This window comes from Taudactylus pleione, unplaced genomic scaffold (genome assembly GCF_031769625.1).
Source record: "Taudactylus pleione unplaced genomic scaffold, aTauple2 ptg000824l, whole genome shotgun sequence".
Taxonomy (NCBI): domain Eukaryota; kingdom Metazoa; phylum Chordata; class Amphibia; order Anura; family Myobatrachidae; genus Taudactylus; species Taudactylus pleione.
Window position 1 is genome coordinate 4,082,364 of NW_028285226.1, and position 19,121 is coordinate 4,101,484.

The 19,121-nt window shown below is 46.0% G+C and overlaps 1 pseudogene; it reads right to left on the bottom strand.

Annotated features, from left to right (window-relative positions):
- Window positions 1-475: 475 nt before the first annotated feature.
- The window catches only part of LOC148474670 (fatty-acid amide hydrolase 1-like), a 66,725-nt pseudogene continuing 48,079 nt past the window's right edge, over window positions 476-19,121 (bottom strand).

Sequence of the window (19,121 nt, forward strand, 5' to 3'; positions counted from 1 at the left end):
TACAATGGAGTGAATATGTGTTTAACAAACGTAAATATGTTTATTATAGCTGAACATTCATAGTTATATTACACACGATACAGATGAAAATAATTGCTTTGCTATAAGAATCCTCATTGCTCAGTCTACCTATGGCTGTCACTTGCTGCTGTCCCTGAAGAGGATCAGTCAACGACTAGTAACCCTCTACAGATAACAGAGTAATAAAGAGTAGCGATATAGGTTTCTCTAATGAAATAACAACTAATAATATATGTTTATAGTAGGGATGTGCAGGCTCGGATAGGTTCGAGTTTGGACAAAAGTCCAGGAATGATGATGTTCGTCCATGTAAGATGACGTTTTGCCTCTTTCTGAGTTCCGTTTTTTTGGAGGGAAAAATCCGAACTCCACGTGCAAACTCGAACCTATCCGAGCCTGCACATCCCTAGTTTATAGTCATCTCTAATGAGTTGCCCAAGAGCCAGGCAGGGGCTTATTGCCTCTTTTGGTGATGGCCGCTAAGGGTCTCGACTTCTTTCATGAGACGCAGGCAGAGCTCATCCTGGTGGGTAAGCGCCACACACTGAACAGACAGCGGTAGACCCACCCCTCCTTCCACAGCCTGCAGAGATAGTGATAGAGAAGCAGTTACACAGAGTAAACAGTAGGGGGAGGAAGAGAGACAGAGCACATAACCACTGAGCCCCAGCAATGTTTAGACACCTGTCCAGGCTTTGGGCCTGATTCAGAGCCGGACGCAATTAGCGCTCGCTCATTCAGAAAAAGGGGGTGGCTATTCAAATGAACCGTTCGCTCCTTGCTGTCTGTTGACGCCTCCATGTCTGAACGAGCGAACAAAACATGCGTACGTTTATTTGAAAAATACGCCCCCTGGCCGCTCGCATCATACGTCATGTCCGCTATTTATTAGATTAATCGAGTACATCGAACAGCGTATGAACTGCTCGCTATTCTTGTGGTTGGTTTTTCCTACCACAATTTTGCGAGCAGTTCTGGCTATAAAATAACCCAGTGACGTGGTCAATGACGCTGCAGTTTAAATTATGCACACCCATAAAACGCCCGCTTTGACTTTTAAGCACGCCTGCGTTCTGATCTCCACTCCCCGTTTTCAAGCACCTTCCCCTGTTACCACCCACATACGCCTCATTCTGTCAATCAAAATAGCAGGCCTTCGCTATATAGCTAACAAACGATTTTCGGCCGCACTGACTGGTTCGCGCATGCGTATTAAAAACCGTACGCATGCGCAGATGGGCGAACATCGCTCGGAACGAGCGTACTGCCGCTTACGAGCGGCTCTGAATCAGGCCCTTTGTACTCATATATATAAATAAACACAATCCTGGAGATTTGACACTTTATAACAATAATATTATGGGCTTTATTTAATACAATCCGCATTTTGAATGCAGATTGTAGTGTGATATTACCGACTGAATTCGTATTGCGAATTCAGGAAATATCACAGGGAATTTTACTAATTCTACTCCAATTGCCCTTTAGTAACTTTGGGTGAAACTAAAATAATGTGAAAAGGGTGTGAAAATAATGATAATAAATAGAGACCTATGAGAGATAGCACAAATAAACCTCACCTATATCTTAAAAACCACTATAATAATTACCTTCTTATACAGTTTGTCCCAGGGATCATTACAGTAACCTTTGTAATTTTTTAGCTCTTTCTCGTCCTCCGCAGTGACGGAACCAACAGGAACGACTCCAGCCGGATAATTTAATACATTGTACAGCATTGTGCAGGCAATGTGAGCTGAGAGACATAAGAGAGATTGGTGACTTATGTAAGCTTCTAAGTGGCGCCCTCTTATCGCTTTGTCTAATACCCAAACCCAAACTTATAGCTGTATTGCTTCATAATTGAACAGCGCTGTGGACTATGCTGGTGCTATTTACATACATGTTAATACTAATAATAAATCATTTAGGAAGACTTTTGTGACATCATGTGCCTAACCCTAATCCTCCCGCAAGTGCCTAACCTTAACCCCTAACCCTCCCCCTAACCCCGCTACTCACCTTCAGAATGCCGGTGGTCGGGATTCCAGCGCCAGGACCTTGACCGGTGTCGGCATGCCGGCACTGGTATTTTAAGCACCGGCATCCCCTTTGCTAGGATATTAACTGTATCCCCTGTGAGCTTCACATCATACGTCTTATTTTGTCACTGTTGCACACTAATTGCCATTGTGTACAAAATGAGGTTACAGTATTACTGAGCACTTCTTTGTATAAGACCAATGCTCTGTATATGTACTGTCCCCAAACACCTGCTCATTACAGACCAATCACTCAGTGCCAGAGCCGTAACTAGACTTTTTGGTGCCCTGTACCAGAAAGAGCATTGGCGCCCCCACATTTTTCAAATAGGGACATAATGAACCCAATAAAGGGCCATGGCTTCATGGGGAAGGGCCAGGGAAGTGATAGAAGAGGCCAGGAGATGCTGGGGATGAAATAAGAGGAAGCTACAAGCAAGAATGATAATAAACAGAAATTTGACAGGCCCAAACAGTGCCCTCTGACCTGTGGTGCCCTGTGCCATGGCACAAGCCACACTACCTTAGTTACAGCCCTGCTCAGTGTATTTTGATGTGTGCTTCTATACGTAACGTTTTGTAGTATAAATCATAAATGAGAATGGATCTTTGATCAGTGTCTGTGGCTTGTGGTATACTGTATTTGTGTCTTGGATTTGATCCCCATAATTATGGTGCTTAAAACTATTCCATATACCAAAGTTTCACAAACTCCGACATTTACAGTCCAGGTTTTATGGATAGCCATACCGAAATCCAGATGGTTAAATCGAATTGACTGAGGTACTAATTAAGTCATCTGTGCTCAAGTATGGATATTCTTTAAAACCTGGACTGTAATGGCAGAGTTTGGGAACCACTGCCATATACTTCTGGTATATGAAGCTCTGTGAGTATGACTATATGGGGCATATTTGGCTGGTTGCCTATGGGTATACTGACCATACGGGGCACATTAGATTGATGGAATACAATGCTCTATGGGTATACTGGCCATTAGAGGCACATTAGGTTGGTGGCATACAAAGCTCTATGGGTATACTGGCTATACGGGACACATTAGGTTGGTGGCATACAAAGATATATATCGGTATAGTGGCCATACAGGGCACATTAGGTTGCTGGAATACAAAGCTCTATGGGTATACTGGCCATTAGAGGCACATTAGGTTGGTAACATACAAAGATCTATATCGGTATAGTGGCTATACAGGGCACATTATGTTGGTGAATACAAAGCTCTATGCGTATACTGGCCATAAGGGGCACATTAGGTTGGTGGTATACAAAGCTCAATGGGTATACTGGCCATACGGGGCACATTAGGTTGGTGGCATACAAAGATCTATATCGGTATAGTGGCCACACAGGGCACATTAGGTTGATGGAATACAAAGCTCTATGGGTATACTGGCCATAAGGGGCACATTAGGTTGTTGGCATACAAAGCTCTATGGGTATACTGGCCATATGGGGCACATTAGGTTGGTGGCATACAAAGCTCTATGGGTATACTGGCCATAAGAGGCACATTAGGTTGGTGACATACAAAGCTCTATGGGTATACTGGCCATATGGGGCACATTAGATTGGTGGCATACAAAGCTCTATGGGTATACTGGCCATATGGGGCACATTAGATTGGTGGCATACAAAGCTCTATGGGTATACTGGCCATATGGAAGTAAGTTAGACAATTGAGTCTGATAATTCTTTTGTCATGAACATTGAATATATATTTTTTCTCTGTACTGAAATAAATATATCCTTATGTACCATAGCGCACATGCTGAGATCTCCCTTTTATTCTGCAATAAGAACTTCTTATATCTTACATGAAGTACACCAGTTATATCATTATCATTACATTATGCACATTCTATATCTCATGTTGCTGTATTGGCTGCTAATAATTAGTGAGTGTTGCATGTGCCACTGTCATTATACACTGCAGGACCCCATCGGAGGACCTAAGGTGGTCCTACTGTAGTGAGAGGGGGTGCAGCTACAAGGACCCGACAGCTGAGAATGGTTTTCTATTAAACCTAAGCCACACCATTTCCAGCGGACAAAATGTACAAAAGGGCTCGTAATAAATGTTGCTGTGGGGCCCATAAATCTCCAGTTACACCCTGTATAATAATATATATAAATTAGTGACGAAACACTGTGACTTATAGAAATACCGTAAAGTCTCCCCGGATAACCGATGTTGAAGGCCGGGCCCAACATGGGACATAGGACCACATCTAGATTCAGCTTTCTCCACTCAGTGAGGAATTCTGTCTGGTATTCCTAAAAGAAAAGACTTATCATAAGAGCTGACAATCACAGACAGACCTCCGAGAACAGACTGGGGTACATGAATTATAGGTATTTAATATGTGAATAAAATTTTACAGTGTCATTAAAGAGACATTACTGAGAAATTATTTGAAATTAGAATTACATATATTAATTAAATATGAACACACTTGCCACATATACCATGTTTACCAGATATATATCCAATCCTCTCCTATTTACATCTCTGACCTTATCTCCGTGCACACTCCTGCCCGGGTTGGGTACGGGATGCCGGTGGTCCTCCCGACAGGGTTAGGATACCGACACCTGTCAGTCGGTATCCTAACGCTTCCCCTAACCCTCCCTCCCCTATGCCTAAACTGAACATCCCTCCTAGTGCCTAAACCTAACCTCTCTCTCCCTGCACCCTAAACCTCCCCCTAGTGTCTATCCCTAACCCCTAACTCTCCTCCTAACAGGATTCTGACAGGTGTCTGGATTACGGCGCCGGTATTCTAATTGCCGGGATATTGACTGTATCCCCTCCCGCCCATCCACTTCGCTCCACAAATTAATGCTCACCAACTAATTACTTCATCCCACTCCCTCCTGCAAGATTTTGCCCGTGCTGCTCCCTACCACTGGAACTCTCTTGCTCTCCCTTTCCCTATCAGACTCCACATCTCTACAAAGTTTAAAACAGGCTCTCAAGACCCACTCCTTTATCAAAGCTTTCCAGCTCTTATCCTAACCTACCTTCCATGCTCCTTACTCACTGTCTCTCCCCTCTGTGTCACCCCCATCTGTCTCCCACTCCCCTTTAGATTGTAAGCTCTAACGAGCAGGACCCTCTTCCCTCATGTGCTTCTCCTTTTCTCACTTATACAATCATCTCTTCCCCATGCCCAACAATGGCACCAAATGTTCTGTACTGTAATTATTTTTTTCTTGTTTTGTTCATACTGTTTCTGTTTGCGTACTCTGTAAGGCCCTAATGAACCCTTGTGGGCGTCCTGTGGATCCTAAGGACTTTGAAGAAATAGGTATACTTCTGAAGAAGCTGGATATCGATTTACCAACGAAACGCGTTAAGCCTCTCCACCATCTATATCCATTCATCTTGGACACTTTGACACATTTTCCTGCTTTTGGGACATTTGCATCAACTCCACAGGATAACAGCTACAAGTGGATCCCATCCAGTCTATACTCTGTGATAATACCAAAAGGATTTGGACACATGATAATTTCTTTGGACTGAGGTTAAGGATACGCCACCTGGTAAATATTTGCTGTACCTAATTACACAGAACCAACAATTGTCCCACAGCTAGTGTCTTTATCAAATATGGATTAACCAGCCTCCCCTAATAGCGATTACATATGACTACAACTATTTTTAATACAGCACTTATTTTGTGCATTTTATTATTTTCCATATAACAAATTTTATTATATTGTAATGTATTAAATGTGATATTAATTGACTACACATCCGTATCTGAGTTTTTATATACAACAACTATATATAGCGCTGGTATCAACTATTTGTATATTTGAAGAAATAGAGTTAACAAAGATAAGTCTACCATAACTCAATTTCTTCTTCAGGGTCCATAGGTGATCCACAGGGATACCATGGGGATGTCCCATAGCAGTTTCCCCTAAGGCCAGGGACGCTCTTGAGCAGAAAGGAGAAGGTGTAGAACCTGAGAAAGGTGTGGACGGAAGACCACGTGGCTGCCTTGCACAATTGTTCAGCAGAAGCGCCACATCGAACCGCCCACGAGGGTCCCACATACCGAGTAGAATGTGCTGTAACCCTGTTTGGAACAGGAAGATTAGCTTGCATGTAGGCCTTAGAGAGTGTCATTCGGAGCCATCGAGCCAGAGTCTGTTTGTTAGCTGGCCAGCCTCGCTTATGAAGGCCATACAATACAAATTTGCCATACAATACAGAATCTGATTTCCTAAAGGAAATAGTACGATCCACATAGATCCGAAAAGCACGAACCACATCCAAGGAGGCTTCACCTGCAGAAATATCCGAGGACTGGAAGGCCTGAACCACAATCTATTAATTCAAATGGAATCGGGATACCACTTTAGGGAGGTTACCAGCCCTGGTACAGAAGACAGCTCTGTCTGGATGAAAGATCAAGAATGGGGAGTGACAGGAGAGCGTTGTCAAATTATATACCCTGCTCACAGAGGAGATAGCGAAGAGAAAGAGCGTCTTCACTGTCAGCCATTTGAGGTCTACTGAGTCCAGAGGTTCAAACGGAGGAGCCTGTACAGCCCGGAGAACCAAGGACAAATCCCACGGAGCCACCGGATGGACAAAAAGGAGGTTGAAGGCGGAGAGCACCTTGAAAGAATGTTCTAACATTAGACAGGGGAGTGATCCTTCACTGGAACCAGATTGACAGAGCAAAAACTTGAACTCTAAGGAAGGCCAGATGGAGGTCGAGGTCTAACCCAGCCTGGAGAAAGGCAAGCCCCCGGGAGACCCTAAAAAGTATATGGTCCCCCTGGGCTCTTAAAGGGGTCTCTCAAGAGTCATGCCGTGAAAGACAGATGAGGTAGGTATGGGTACAGGCAAGGACTCTGCTAGTAGATCCTGCCATAGAGGCAGTGGGAATGGATTGTCTATGGAGAGACTTCGTAGGTCGATGAACCAATGTCGCCTGGGCAAGGCTGGGGCTATTAGTATCACCATCCCGACTTCTTGCTTGAACTTTCGGAGAACTCTCAGGAGGAGAGAGATTGGAGGAAAGAGGTATGCAAGATTTAAGTCCCACCTCACTGCCAGAGCGTCCACAAAGGCAGCTGAGGGATCTCTGGTCCTGGACCCATACCTGAGGACCTTGTGGTTGTGACGTGAAGCCATCAGGTCTATGTCTGGCAGGCCCCATTGTCCACCAGGAGTTGAAAGCCATCCAGATTTAGAGCCCACTCTCTGGCGTGTATGTCCTGATGGCAGTCCGCTTCCCAGTTGAGCACTCTGGGGATGAACACTGTTGAGATTGCCGGGAGATGACATTCGGCCCAGACCAGAATGTGTGCTTCTTCCCGCATGGCTGCCCGACTTCGCGTGCTTTCCTGATGGTTGAGGTAGGCTACCACAGTCAGGTTTTATGCTGAATTTAGACCGGCCTGTCCCGAAGCAGATCTTGTGCCAGAGAGAGCCCTCTGTACACTGTTTGCCCCTCCAGAATGTTTATGGGCAGGCGACTTTCCTCGGTTGTCCACCATCCCTGAAAGGTATGATGACCGATTACCACATCCCATCCGCGAAGGCTGGCATCTGTAGTGAGAAGTCCCCAATTTGGAATCTAGAAGGGGCGACTCTTGTCCGGATTGGACGTCTGTAGCCACCATGAGAGGGAAAACCGAACCTCCGGAGAGATGAGGATCATCTGGGAGCAGATCAGATGATACTGCCCGTTCCACCGGGAGAGAATCAGTTGTTGAAGGGGCCTGGAACTGGGCGTATTCTACCATATCAAAGGAGATACCATGGACCCCAGGACCTGCATTGCTAAGTAAATGGATACCCCCTGATTGTAGAGCAAGTTGCGCAAGTGTAGTATAAAAAGTTTGTCTGCTGGCAGAACAATCCTCTGTATTCGAGAATCCAGGAGTGCCCAAAGATGTACAATCCGCTATGTCGGAGATAGGTAGGACTTTATCCAATTGATGAGCCAGCCGTGTGTTTGCAGGCAGTCAACGGTCAGCTGGAGATGTCGTTGTAACACAACTGGTGAATGTGCCAAGATTAAGTGGTCATCTAGGTATGGCAGGATTCTGATTCCATGGCACCTGAGGTGGGCCACCATAACTTCCATTATTATGGTAAATAACTGAGGGGCTGTTGTCAGACCAAAGGGCAGCACCCGAAACTGGTAATGTTGCTGCAGAACATCAAACTGTAGGAACTGCTGGTGGGTTGGAGTAATAGGTACATGCAGATATGCATCCTGAATGTCCAGAGAAACCATGAAATCCCCAGGCTCCAATGCCAGGACAATTTATCACACATTTTCCATGTGGAACTTGGAAAATGTGTGATCAACGGATAAATCTGTTGAGGGGATGGAGATTTAGAATAGGCTGGTGAGACGCATTCGGCTTCTGAATCAAAAAGAGAGTGGAATAAAAACCTAGTTCATCGTTGAGCCGAAGGAACCGGTATTTTCACACATGAACGCAGCAGGGAGTGAATAGCTTCCTGGAGGGCCAGGGCCTTGATAGGGTCTGATGGGGGACATGTGCAAAAAAAATAGCTGGGGAGGACACCTGAGGAAGGTGAGGGCGTACTCCTGAGAGATCACTTCTCGGACCCACGCATCTGTTGTTGCTTAATGCCAAGATCAGACGGAGAGTTTGTCGTCAAACTTGGAACCTGGACGTCTGGCCAACCAAGACTGCTTGGATCGCGGCTTAGTAGTCTTGTGAGAACTAGACTGCCTGGGAAAGGACTGCTCACTTGCCTTACCATGAGGGCTAAAGAACAGAGAAGAGGACAGCCTAGGCTTAGGGACAGCTTCTTCCTAAATATGGGAGATGTAGGTCAGTTTTACCCTGGTAGGGTCTTATGGCAGGCTCTCTTCCAGTGCCTCTGCCCATCCTTCGATAGCCTTAGCCACACAGGCCACGGCCATACTGTAGCTGGCCTGCTGATAGCGCCAGAAAGCAAGCAGACTGACTTGAGACAAGTAAAAGCAGAGTAGAACTTCTGACAAAGCGTGCCACATGCGAATCAACAGTAGGAGGGATTTCTGACTTAGCACACTCACTATTAGGGAGAGGGTAAAAAGACACTAGTCTTTTTGGGACCTGGAACCGTTGCCAGGAGTACCCCAAGCTTCCCCCATGAGCTCAGTTTGCTGTTCTGATAGAGGGAATTCAGCCTTAACCACCTTTTGACGTTTAAACATCTGGGTTTTTGGCTTAGGGGCCGGCTCATCATCCTCTACATTCAGGATCGATATAACCGCCCTCGCTAAAGGAGGGACATCCACTGTTGAATGACGGTTCTCCTTGCCCGAGGGAGACCCGGAGAGAGAACCCTGTGCATCATTTGCCTCCACAGATGATGCATTAGAATCCGAAAGCGGGGTGGACTGAGAGGATGATACAGTCCGCCTAAGTGTTTTAGTGGCTGTCTGTCCGCCTTTTGCTGATAGGCGGCAGACGATTGAGCCATATTCTGCACTGAGTGGACATAAACATCCATCCAAGGAGGATGCATAGGGGTTACTGACATAGTAGGCTGTGATAGCTGTGGGTACCCCATGGTGGAAGGCAGCATGAGGGCTGATAAGAGGTCCACTAGCTGCGTCATAACCTATGATAAGGAGGACACCAAAGGTGGCTCCTGGACAGGGGCTGGTACGGTGGACTGAGGAGGTGGTACATAACAAATAACACACAGACCATTCTGCATGAAATCCTAAGGGGACAAGCCCGCTGAATAGGATCTGCAAGTAACCAGCACAGGGGCCTCAGGCTCCCTTTTACCCTTAGAAGACATAGTAATAACCAGCTAGCAGCACATAATCAGTGTATGACTAGTAATGCAGAGTGACACCTTTCACAAATACAAGTAAATGTGAAGTAATAATGAACCCCTACACGCCTGGTAGTTGAGGGTTTAAATAAGAGCAGCAGGGATAGATATAACTGACGGAACGTTTTAAGACAGTATAATGCACATAAATAAATCTACTTATAATGGGCACTAAATCAACTACTCAAGCCTCAAAGGGCTGGCAGAGTTATACAGGAAGACTGGACCCAAATCTCCTGAGACCTGTAGCTTCAGAATTAATGGCTGCTGAGTGTCTCCTATAGGCAGGGCCGGATTAAAGGGGGGGCGACAGGGGCGATCATCCCTGGGCCCCCACACCCAGCCATCGGGGTTAAAGTGAACCAGAGGAGACGGAACCAGTTCCGCCTCCTCTGGACACCTAACCACAGTGCCGCACGGAGACACCAGACGCCCGCTTAGATTGTAACCAGCGGGCGCCCGGCTCCCTCCCCGCAGCGGCAGCCAGAGCCGGTGACTAGAGCTCACTCGTGAGCTCCGGCTTCCGGCTCAGGCAGTGAACTATGGGAGAGACGTCATGCGTCTCTCCCATAGTGCAGAGGAGCAGCGCCAGCCGAGCGGATCAGAAGGCAGCGGGAGCGGGGCTTAAGGTAAGTAAGATTTTATTTTTTTCTCTTTTTAGCGCAAGCGGCTTTTCCACTGCTGTGGGGGACATTACTCGGGGGGGACTACTGGGGGCATTACTACAGGGGACATTACTCGGGGGGGACATTGCTACTGGGTGCATTACTCGGGGGGCATTTCTACTGGGGGCATTACTCGAGGGGGACATTACTACAGGGGACATTACTCGGGGGGGGACATTACTACATGGGACAGTACTTGGGGGGGGCATTACTACTGGTGCTACTACCACAGGGGGCACAACTACAGGGGTATTACTACTGAGGGCATTACTATTGGGCACACACAGGGGGCATGACTACTGGGGGCACAACTACAGGGGTATTACTACTGGGGGTATTTATACAGGGGGCATTACTATTGGGAACACTACTACTGGGGGTATAACTACAGGGGGCATTGCATAGGGGGCACTGCATAAGGGGCAACACTCCTGGGGGCACTACTACTGGGTGCACTGCATAAAGGGCACGTAATAGGGGCCCCCACATGTTTGTTGCCCTGGGGCCCCCACAGACCTTAATCCGGCCCTGCCTATAGGGAAGAGGGTGAGGAGGAGGAACAGCTCAGAAGCGGGAAATCTCAAAGTGAGGGATTGTGCTCTGGGCTGGGGGAGAGGATGCCGGGGGAGAGCCTACCTCCCCGCTGCTACACCAACCGCCGGGTGCCGCTGACCTCTTCATGGTCCCCGATGCCAGCTTTTAACTGCCCCTTTGGTCTAGTGGGGGAGCGGATGAAGCAGTCACCCCACTGCAGCGTCCTCTGGCAGATCTCCACCGCCGGAGGTAAGGACTGCACAACATGCCTTACCTGTTCTTCCTCATCTGTCTGGCTGCAGTCCTGGGTCCCCAGTGGAGCTGCAATCAGAGCCCCGCTGGCGCCCACCGTGATCACCGGACCACTCACCGGTGTTGCAGTGCTGGCGGAGGTAGCTGGAGCAGCAGTACAGGCACCCATTAGGACGCCTTGCTGCTTGCTCAGATAAACAACAAAAAAACCTCATAAAAAATCTTGGGGCTGCCTAAGCAGTCCTCCTGTCTAAAGGTGCGACCGGTCCTGCTGGCACCAAATGAAAAACTGTCTGCCTGTGGCTGGGGGCGAGGTATAAGTGGAGGAAGACTGGGGCATCCTGGGAGCTAAAGCTTTAACTGTTTGGTGCGTGGATCTCTCCAACCACACCCCCCCCATGGTATCCCTGTGGATCCCTATGGACCCTGAAGAAGACATTATTATTAATATATACGCAATGTATACTACCTGCAAGGCTATCTGCTCCTCCCAGAGATGCTTCACAGATCTAGATGGAGGAATGAGAGAGATCAATACAGACAATAACAGCAAAACATAACAGAGAAAACACAAAATCACAGAAACTTTGATGGAAGAAAACCTACAGATCCACCGAGTCTGCTCTCTCTGTGAGCCCGATTCATTAAGGATCGCAACTGCTAAAGCGTACATAGACGGCCGATTGTTGCGTACTGCGCATGAATCGCAGTGTGCAAAGACACCACTGTGATCGCAATGCGATCACCCAGAGCACGGAGAGCGATCACGGAGTGACTGACAGGCAGTGAGCGTTTGGGGGTGGTGATGAGAGGTGGTCAGAAAAAAATGCTGGCGTGCCTGACCATTTGAACGCCGTTGCATGGGCGTGAATAAATTAGCCAGTGTGATGGCATAAGCAGCTTGAGTACTTACTGCGTGCAATGAGGTTAGCAATATCTAAGTAGAGTCAGGGCTGCTGTAATTCTGCATGAGTGGCCGATGGTACTCGATATTACCGATTTTTATGGAGGTTTGCAAGGTATTACGGATGTGAGTTAGCAGTAATAGGAGGCAGTGGACGTCTCTATGCAGGCAGCGTGAAGGCATTGTGACTGCAATCATTAGCATATTTTCACAGCAGACCTGTGCGCGATTATGAGGCTGGAATCGCAATAGCGATCCTTAATGAATCAGGCTCTATGTTTTTATTGTATATTTTAGACAGAATCGGTATGAGTTCAAATCCCGATACCTGAAGACCGGCACTAGAAGATCCCTAGGAGGGTAAGTATTTGTACTATAGAAAGGGCACTAGAAGAGTAAGTATTTGTACTATTTCTAACCCTCTCCCCCCCCTAAGCCTTCTTTATGGGTGCCTAACCCCCCCTAATGCCTAACCTCCCCCTGTATAATTATCACAAAATTGAAAAAAAGGTATAACTCCGGCGCACGGTAACTGTCAGCTCAATCTCAATCCTATACCTGCCCAGACAAGTAAAACATACAGAATTAAAAAGCAATGGGAAAAAAAGATCTAAGGCGATACAGATAAAATTATACTTAAATCGTGGAGGTCGTTGATATGGAGGTTTTTCCTTTTCTAGAGATGATCCACTCCGTGGAATACAATATGAAATTTAAACACAAACATAAAAGACCATATGTGAAGTAATATCAAAACGTAAAACCACAACAAAATGAAATAGTCCTTTTGTGTTTCTGAAGAAAAAAAGGGTAATATCCGTTTTTTTCCAAAAGTAAATGTCAATCAAACAGATCAGGATAGATCCTCACCACCACAAATCTTAGAGATGGGCGTACCATAAACTCACTTAATACGTGAATGGGAAATATACATAAAGGTATCTTTCAAAATACTTCACCGTGTGTCAAATGAAAGATTGAAGGATAAGCGTACCCCAACTCACGTAATAAGAAGTTGGGATCAGCATATAAAGGTATCTTTTCCACAAAAAATTAAAAAACCATAGGTAAAGAAGACTTTTGATTTAAAATAGAGGATGAGGTATCACTTCAAAAAAGGTTTATTAAAAATACAAATATTAAAAACATGTAAAATAAAATAAAAAATCCTTGAACAAGTAAAGATGAAAATTAGAAGTATTAACAGTAGTATCTCCTCTTACAGGTAAAAGGTCCGGACTGAACCCGTAATGGATCTACTATATACCTCAAAAATATAAGTCCAAGTCTCTCTTGTAATCCATAGAATGCCCACAAATCTCTCCACCAACGCCGTTTCGATCCTCCTTGGATCTCCACCAACGCCGTTTCGATCCTCCTTGGATCTTTATATTTTTCATCAAAAGTCTTCTTTACCTATGGTTTTTTCATTTTTTGTGGAAAAGATACCTTTCTATGCTGATCCCAACTTCTTATTACGTGAGTTGGGGTACGCTTATCCTTCAATCTTTCGTTTGACACACGGTGAAGTATTTTGAAAGATACCTTTATGTATATTTTCCATTCACGTATTAAGTGAGTTTATGGTACGCCCATCTCTATGATTTGTGGTGGTGAGGATCTATCCTGATTTGTTTGATTGACATTAACTTTTGGAAAAAAACGGATATCACCCTTTTCCTCTTCAGAAACACAAAAGGACTATTTCATTTTGTTGTGGTTTTACGTTTTGACATTACTTCACATATGATCTTTTATGTTTGTGTTTAAATTTCATACTGTATTCCACGGAGTGGATCATCTCTAGAAAAGGAAAAACCTCCATATCAACGAACTCCACGATTTAAATATAATTTTATCTGTATCGCCTTAGATCTTTTTTCCCATTGCTTTTTAATTCTCCCCCTGTAAGTGCCTAAACCTACCCCCCCTCCCCGCTCCCTAAACCTAACCCTCCCGGTGGGGTGACTAACCCTAACCTACCCCCGGGGTTGCCTAACCCTAAACCACCCTTCCCCTAGCCTGACCCTAACCCTCCCAGGGGGGTGTCTAATCCTAAATCCCCCCCAGGAGCCCCTAACATAACCCCCTCCCTGCGGCTGTCCGCAACCGCCGCCCGGCTTACCTTCATTCGGTGTGCCGGGCGTCAGGATCCCGACGTAGGGATAATGATAGGCGGCAGAATTTTGACGTCTATCATTAGTCCCTCGGCGGGATATGACAGTCGGGAAGCCGGCGGTCGGCATTTTGCCTGCCGGCTTCCTGACTACATGCATTTTAGACTGGTCTTAAAAATATCCGCATGTTTACACCATGTATTCCCCAATTCTTTTACTGTGTGAGCCCCAACCACAATGGTCAGTAGACAATTCCTCATACCTCCCAACATTTGGGAGGGTCGCACGTAAATTTGGGGGCCTTGTCATACGTCACGCCCCCAATCTTAATCATGCTGGGGGCCTCCTTCCACCGCTGCTCTGCTATTTCTTCCATAGCTGTATCCGTAGATTTATCACTCCCTCTGTATCATACATGCCTACTCTCCCGGAAGTCGTGGGAGGCTCACGATTTTTCGGGTAACTCCCTGCACACCCCGTAGAGTAGGCACTTCTCCTGCATTCCTGCCCACTTCCTAGTGAAGTAGGCAGAATGGGGGAGAATTTCTAGAGCAAACGTGGATTCCCGTGTAGGGGCCGAGGCTTAATGACGCTATTCTGCAATAATCAAGTCATTTGGTCCCGCCCCTATTTAAATTTGCACCAATCGTGGCAATTTACCGCACGGGGAGGGGCTTAATGATGCTGACAATCAGCCACCCACCGGCTTCTTCTCCCCGGGCTTCTACTGGGGAGGGAAAGCAAAAGGCGGCAAGTATGCTCTGTATAAAAGTTCTTCCTATTTCCTCTCAGGTTTCCCTCCTTCTATTCCACAGTTGCTGTCACAGTGTCACCTTGTTCTAGAAACCCTCTTATTTATGTGAATGCTGCCGTCCTGATCACCTATTATTACTTATCTATCATATCCCCTATGTTATGTCTCTACTTGGAGCTGGACAGCTCCTTTCATCATGGTCACAGCCCTCCATCTTGTCAGTTACCTATAACAGTCTTCCACCTCAGGACACAGAGTGTGAGCGGGTGGGAATTTATGTGGAATAATCCACCAGGGTAATATATCTATGTAGAGAAAAGTGATTGGACACTGACAGGACATAGATAAACAATATTTTATTGACGTCAGTACTTTGCAGGTCCACCACGTGCAGTGATTACTGCAGACACCCTTCTTGGCAAACTGTCTGTCCACAAGTTACTGGATAACAGCAGGGGGTATGTTTTGCCATTCCGCCTTACGTACACTGACCAACTGTGACACTGAAGAAGGTCGAGTCAGCCTAGAACGCACCCATCGTTCCAATTCGTCCCAGAGGTTCTCACTGGGGTTAAGATCTGGAGTCAGAGGTGGCCAGTACATCCAGGTTACCACATTTTCTGTATACTAGTCCAGCGTCACCCTGGAAACATGGCAGGTGGCATTGTCATCCTGATAAAAACATTCATTGCTTCTGTAGAACTGCCACAATGAACATCTTTATACTTCTCAGAGTTAATGTGACCATGCACGGACCCATGCTAAACCAGCTGCAATGCAGAGGTGTCCAATCACTTTTGTCTACATAGTGTACATTGTATATGAGAGATAATCTGGAAGAGCACACAGGGTCTTACCTTGCACCAACACTGGAATTTAGAAACCTGGAAATCCTCGGATACTGGAAATATTTAAAATAAGATTTACGTACAGGGAAAAAATATCAGCATCACTATAAATTTTAAAATATTTTATCTTCAAGTTATTATTAGATGCCGCATTGCAACACTGAGTTCTATGTACTATACAGATGGTTCAGGATCTGCTCTGAATGCTGAAGTCTTATAATCAGTGGCTATGTAGCTAACCAACAGCGGCCAAATATCTGGAGACGGAACCAGTTACGCCTCCTCCGGCCCACCTCAGCCCAGCGCCACAGGGAGGCTCCATTTGCTGGGCGCCCACTGATATTCTGTTACCAGCGGGCGCCCAGCTCCTTCCCCACAACGACACTGGCAGGTGGAGGGTGGAGCTCACTCCAGAGCTCCGGCTTCCAGCTCCTGAAGTGTGCACTATGGGAGAGATGTCATGAGGTCTCTCCCATAGTTCCGAGGAGCAGCCTGTTGGACGGCCGGGGATTCAGGTACGGTTCTTGTGGTAAGTATTGTGTTGGGGTTTTTTTGTGTGTAAGCGGCATTACTACTGGGGGCATTACTATTGGTATCACTACTACAGGGAGCATTGCTATTGTGGGCACTACTACAGGGGGCATTATTATTGATGGCATTATTATTGGGGGCATAACTATTGTAGGCATTAATATTGGGGGCACTACTACAGGGGGCATTACAGCTAGGGGCATTATTATTTGGGCACTACTATTAGGGGTACTACTACAGAGAACATTACTACTGGGAGGCATTTCTACTGGGGGCAATACTACTGCGGGCACTACTACGTGGGGCACTACTACATGGGGCACTGCATATGGGGGCACTACTACTGGGGGCACTACCACTATGGACACTGCATAAGGGCCACTGCCACTACTGGGGGCACTGCATAAGGGCCACCACTACTGCGGGCACTGCATAAGGGGCACTACTACTGTCGGCATTATGTGTATTAGGGGCACTACTACTGTGGGTATTGTGTATACGGGGCATTACTTTGGGTTAAAAAGTTAAAATGCCCATTGGTCACAACTTAATGTACCTACTGCTTACACACCGCTAATTTCTTCTCATGGACTCAAGGTCTAAGGATTACTATTGGGGCTAGGAAACCCATGTCAGGGCATTATCAAAGTGTCACTTAGGATTTTAGCGAGTATTAAGTGAAGCAATAAAACATAACATATTCACTTATGTAACCATTGTGTAAACCATTGTGTCTGCCGGAGCAATGATAGATTTTCGGAATTATGCTGTAGAGTGAGAAAGTTACTAATCAGTGTTAGGGCACCTGGGCGCACTTACCAAACACAGGGACAGGGGTTGGGGGACAGGAGCAGTCTGTTTCTTTACAGTAGTATTCAGGTTATGGGCTTTTGCTAGATATGTTATATATTCTCATATAGAAAAATAATTTATTAATTAGTGGGATAAAAGTATAGCTACAATATGGGGCCTGTTTATTGATTATCAGGTTTTAGACCCAATAATTAGAAAATGATTATTGCCAATAAGGAATGATGTACCGCATGCATGTATTTAAATGCACTCGCTAATGTGACCACTTTGCTTTCAGTTTTCGGGACGTTAGCTACCAGGGCCAAGCTCTGGAATGAATTGCTCGTTTCCGCATTATTTAAGGAGAAATTTGATTGATGAATAGAGTTCTAAGGAACCTATTCATCATCACTTAATTTTTACAAAAGTTGTAAAAATTAAGTTATTGGGACATTCATTAAGGAGGTAAAGCAGCGGAATGGCCCGCTGTCCCCATACACTAGTAACACAGATATCTCCTACTTACCTTCCTCTGGCGGAATGGCCCGCTGTCCCCATACACTAGTATCACAGATATCTCCTACTTACCTTCCTTTGGCGGAATGGCCCGCTGTCCCCATATACTAGTATCACATATATCTCCTGCTTGCCGTCCTCTGCCGGAATGGCCCACTGTCCCCATATACTAGTATCACAGATATATCCTGCTTACCTTCCTCTGGCAGAATGGCCCGCTGTCCCCATACACTAGTAACACAGATATCTCCTACTTACCTTCCTCTGGCGGAATGGCCCGCTGTCCCATACACTAGTATCACAGATATCTCCTGCTTACCTTCCTTTGGCGGAATGGCCCGCTGTCCCCATATACTAGTATCACATATATCTCCTGCTTGCCGTCCTCTGCCGGAATGGCCCGCTGTCCCCATACACTAGTATCACAGATATCTCCTGCTTACCTTCCTTTGGCGGAATGGCCCGCTGTCCCCATACACTAGTATCACAGATATCTCCTACTTACCTTCCTCTGGCGGAATTGCCCGCTGTCCCCATATACTAGTATGGGGATAGAATTCATCAAGCACCATAAATACAATATTTTCAGAGCTTGATTGCTGGAGCATTCGCCATCTTCCGTATGGGAAGGAGTCCTGGGTCGTGAAAAGGGATCCTTTCGGACGTCGGAGCTCTTGTGTGCATGCGTGACCTGCTCCGAGAGGAGCAATGAAAGTGTTCGGGAAGACAGCTGATTTGATGAATTCCTCCGGCGCGCTCGTCGAGAAGAAACGTTAACTATCGAAGTCCGTTCGGACAATGATAATTAACATATTGAATAGACCAATTAGTGTTTATAATTATGTTGTTTTTTTTCATTTTTGTTTATAATGAAATTGTCCGTGTTAAATTGAATTAAGTTCACAAATTTACTTACAGTAAGAATTTTTTTTTTTTTTTTTTCGTATCTACTTACTATTGGCCGGAAAATGAAGCCCAGGATCCTCTTCACCACATCGGGCATTTTACAGAGTTGTGCGCATTCCCCCAGGTTGGGGTCTATGAAGGTGTTCTTACTAATAGGAATAAAATACAAGGTGGTTATATAAAGTGGCCCCATTTATTCACTACCCCTGAAATGCATGAGTATTCCGAATATTCCAGGAGAGTTGGCAACGTATGGACAAAGGGCTTCATTCAGAGCCGCTCGTAAGCGGCCGCTCGTTCGTTATGATCGATGTTCACACATCTGCGCATGCGTACGGATTGCAATACGCATGCACGAACCAGTCAGTGCGGCCGAAAATC